Raw genomic sequence first — 5,410 nt, forward strand, 5'->3', positions numbered from 1 at the left:
ACATCATTCGATTCATACATATAAAGCTATCTTATTCGAAGGTTTAAACTTGTAATCACTAGAACATAGTTTAGTTAATTCTAAACTTGTTCGCAAACAAAAGTTAATCCTTCTAACTTGACTTTTAAAATCAACTAAACACATGTTCTATATCTATATGATATGCTAACTTAATGATTTAAAACCTGGAAACACGAAAAACACCGTAAAACCGGATTTACGCCGTCGTAGTAACACCGCGGGCTGTTTTGGGTTAGTTAATTAAAAACTATGATAAACTTTGATTTAAAAGTTGTTATTCTGAGAAAATTATTTTTATTATGAACATGAAACTATATCCAAAAATTATGGTTAAACTCAAAGTGGAAGTATGTTTTCTAAAATGGTCATCTAGACGTCGTTCTTTCGACTGAAATGACTACCTTTACAAGAACGACTTGTAACTTATTTTTCCGACTATAAACCTATACTTTTTCTGTTTAGATTCATAAAATAGAGTTCAATATGAAACCATAGCAATTTGATTCACTCAAAACGGATTTAAAATGAAGAAGTTATGGGTAAAACAAGATTGGATAATTTTTCTCATTTTAGCTACGTGAAAATTGGTAACAAATCTATTCCAACCATAACTTAATCAACTTGTATTGTATATTATGTAATCTTGAGATACCATAGACACGTATACAATGTTTCGACCTATCATGTCGACACATCTATATATATTTCGGAACAACCATAGACACTCTATATGTGAATGTTGGAGTTAGCTATACAGGGTTGAGGTTGATTCCAAAATATATTTAGTTTGAGTTGTGATCAATACTGAGATACGTATACACTGGGTCGTGGATTGATTCAAGATAATATTTATCGATTTATTTCTGTACATCTAACTGTGGACAACTAGTTGTAGGTTACTAACGAGGACAGCTGACTTAATAAACTTAAAACATCAAAATATATTAAAAGTGTTGTAAATATATTTTGAACATACTTTGATATATATGTATATATTGTTATAGGTTCGTGAATCAACCAGTGGCCAAGTCTTACTTCCCGACGAAGTAAAAATCTGTGAAAGTGAGTTATAGTCCCACTTTTAAAATCTAATATTTTTGGGATGAGAATACATGCAGGTTTTATAAATGATTTACAAAATAGACACAAGTACGTGAAACTACATTCTATGGTTGAATTATCGAAATCGAATATGCCCCTTGTTATTAAGTCTGGTAATCTAAGAATTAGGGAACAGACACCCTAATTGACGCGAATCCTAAAGATAGATCTATTGGGCTTAACAAACCCCATCCAAAGTACCGGATGCTTTAGTACTTCGAAATTTATATCATATCCGAAGGGTGTCCCGGAATGATGGGGATATTCTTATATATGCATTTTGTTAATGTTGGTTACCAGGTGTTCACCATATGAATGATTTTTATCTCTATGTATGGGATGTGTATTGAAATATGAAATCTTGTGGTCTATTATTATGATTTGATATATATAGGTTAAACCTATAACTCACCAACATTTTGTTGACGTTTTAAGCATGTTTATTCTCAGGTGATTATTAAGAGCTTCCGCTGTCGCATACTTAAATAAGGACAAGATTTGGAGTCCATGCTTGTATGATATTGTGTAAAAACTGCATTCAAGAAACTTATTTTGTTGTAACATATTTGTATTGTAAACCATTATGTAATGGTCGTGTGTAAACAGGATATTTTAGATTATCATTATTTGATAATCTACGTAAAGCTTTTTAAACCTTTATTGATGAAATAAAGGTTATGGTTTGTTTAAAAATGAATGCAGTCTTTGAAAAACGTCTCATATAGAGGTCAAAACCTCGCAACGAAATCAATTAATATGGAACGTTTTTAATCAATAAGAATGGGACATTTCATTATACTCCCTACTTTCACAACAATATACATTCTTTTATAGAAATCAAAACAACCATACTCATTCAAAATCTAATTACATATTCTGATTTTGAAATCTCAGAATTCGATTCAAGATATAACCGAAATCATCACTCTTAGATTCCTACATCTTTCAAAACTATACTTTGACTTCAAAACTGTCCTAGAACCTCATTTCTATTCATGGAAATCACAAAAATATTTGTATCATTCAAAATCTTAGAACATCATATGTATATTAACAATTACAATATGTGTTCAAACACTTCGAAATTCCTAAAGACATGCGAGATGATGATCCAACCACATATTACCCACTGTCATGCATCTGAAAAGCTCTCGAAACCAAAGTTATAGTTTAACACGTATCCGTGTCAGATCCTTTGATATTTATTACCAAATATAATTTTTCAATCTCTTTCCAAAATAGACAGTTTTGTCACAGCTCCAGCAAATCACCTTCATTTGTTTATACAAATAAACCTTATTATAACAATTACCCCTTCATCATTGTTACCGGGGAACCTTTCATATCTCGCCACATTAGCAGTAAACTTATCAACAACTTCATTAACCTTCGACTTAAGCCTCTCCGAAAAGCCACTATACTTATTCATTAAAACCCCATCATGTACTCACCTACATCCTGTAACAATAATTGTCACACCAACTACTGGGAATTAGCAATCAGTATTTTGAATTTCGCAACAATTTTACGTCAAAAGTTATACATATAACGTCTATCTCCTAGACTTACATACTTCGAATTTGAATTTTCTGAAAAACATCCCAAACTATGAACTAGTTCTCCGAAATTGGAAAAATGCTGATGAAGCAGCAAAAACTGTAAACGACTTTAACAGTCAAAAGTTTGATGATAAAGAATAGTATGGTGGTAAAGCTGAGAAAAAGAGAAGGTTTGAAACTGGAAAACTGATTGAGCAGACCATGAAGGAGGCTGTGGACAAATTACAAAGACTAAACTTGCCTTCAAAGGATCCAAATGATTCAGTGTCTACTGAAATCGTTAGCAAACACCTTACTTCTTATTCTAAACCTTCACAGACAAATCTTCTTCATCATCCATATTATCTTATCTTTTATTATAATATCATCGATATTCCTGAAGATATTTTCACAACTATTCTTATCCGATATCTTTTATCTCTTCGCAATATCTGCGTTACAACATAAAAAGAAACTGTGTTAGTTTCTAAATTTAAAAAAAAAATATGAATTTAAAATAGGAATGTTTTTGAAGTAGTGTCGGGAACTGAAGCATGAGTTAGTATAATATAATGACACTTGATCAACGTGATTATATTACAGTAAGTCATGCTGAGTTTCTAATGGAACGTGATGATTCACAGAACATACCGTCATCATGTACTGTTTACACGACTCTTACATTCTACCCAATTTTCAAACATATTAAGAACATATCATCTTGATAGCTCTATATTTTCGGATATTCTGGTAATTTGCCAAATCAAGATCGTGCCATTACGATTTTCTTCTTGGAACATTAACTATGTTCATCCAAAAATTCATATCTACGAATTCTGGACTATTATCCGCTTGACTTAAGATCGGGAAGAGAAAACGAAAGCATGAAGCTCCGAAATATAATGGAGAATATAAAGCCCGATAACAACCCCGAAATTACAAACCGTGTATATAAATGCGTATAGCAATATAAAGACACGGGAGAATGAAAAACACAATAACCCCAAGGTAATGGTAGAAGAAAATAACTTCCTCCGGTGGTAGATGAAAAAGAAGAATGACAGATATGAAAGTTAAAAGTATATCAAGAATCAATACTGGATGAAGCATATTAACGAATGCTTTAAAGTATGAATTGGGGAGAAATACTAGAAGGTGTGAGCTGTGGAAATAAAGAAACGAAGGGGGTGGAATTATAGTAAAATATCAGACAGAGAAATCGAGACAGATTATCTCATTTAATCAAAGAAGATCCTGATTTCCTTAATCGCCGAAGAACCAAATCTTATTGCAAAGATTTTCTTTAAATCCCATGAATTCCGAAAATCAATCATAACTACGTCATCGGTTAAAACGAACATACGTTTACTCATTTTACTCTCTTGCGATAGCGTCACTTATACTCTTCGCGTAATCAAATTGTTTTATCTATATTACTCAATGATGATAAAACTCTATTTATCAACTCATATTCGTCATGAAAACATTTTTATAGTTAGCCATGACGACCTCGATCAAATTTCGGGACGAAATTTCTTTAACGGGTAGGTACTGTGACAACCCGGAAATTTCCGACCAAATTTAAACTTAACCTTTATATGTTTCTGACACGATAAGCAGAATTTGTAATGTTGAATCTCAAAAAGTTTGGAACTACATTCATGTAATCAATTACCCTTTGACCGTGTTCGACGATTCACGAACAATTATGTGTATATAGATATGTATATATAATATATAATATTAACTGAAAACATTAACAAAGTATTAGATATATGATACTTTACATAAACATATTTGTTTCGATATATTTATCGACAGAATTAAGAGATAATATCAAATGATTGAATTATCAGATACATTATGATATGATTACGGGCCTATGTTATGAGGTCCACTGTGATTTAAGAAATTTATTTTTTTGACAACTCATTACTTAACCAGTATGATAAAGATAACGATATTTATATTTTATTTTATTAAATATATATATATATATATATATATATATATATATAACGATTTAAATTAATATTATATATATATTTTATACGCGTATTATACGTACATAGTTTTATACTTATACTATACTTTAACTTTACCTTTACTTTACTTTTACTTTACTTTAACTTTAATAATTCATACTTTAATAATTCACTTTAATAATTCATACTTTAATAATTCACTTTAATAATTCATACTTTAATAATTTACTTTAATAATTCATACTTTAATAATTCACTTTAATAATTCATACTTTAATAATTCACTTTAATAATTCATACTTTAATAATTCACTTTAATAATTCATACTTTAATAATTCATACTTTAATAATTCACTTTAATAATTCAAAAATCTATTATAAATAGAATTCAATAGGTTTCATTATTTTATAGAAACTTGAAAATATATTTCTCTAAACTCTCTCAATCGAATTACATATATATATTTACTTAGTATTATTTCAAGATATTATTAGTATACATAAAATACTACGACGGAGTTATATTCAGACGATTTCAAAATAAGTTTTCAAACGGGATAGAGCTAAGGAAATTATGGGTTATAGCTAAGGAGGTTATGGGTATTGTTCGAGGGTATTGCTCGTGAGGTCAACCTAACGTTTATCATTTTCGTTGCATCTACGTACTTTCCTGCAATATTGAATCACAATATTGATACGTGAGCATTCATATCTTATTTTTTTATATTCATAGTGTATCCCTGACTAGTGCTCGAGTATATATG

The sequence above is a fragment of the Rutidosis leptorrhynchoides genome, chromosome 4 (assembly GCF_046630445.1).
Source record: "Rutidosis leptorrhynchoides isolate AG116_Rl617_1_P2 chromosome 4, CSIRO_AGI_Rlap_v1, whole genome shotgun sequence".
NCBI classification, from domain to species: Eukaryota; Viridiplantae; Streptophyta; class Magnoliopsida; order Asterales; family Asteraceae; genus Rutidosis; species Rutidosis leptorrhynchoides.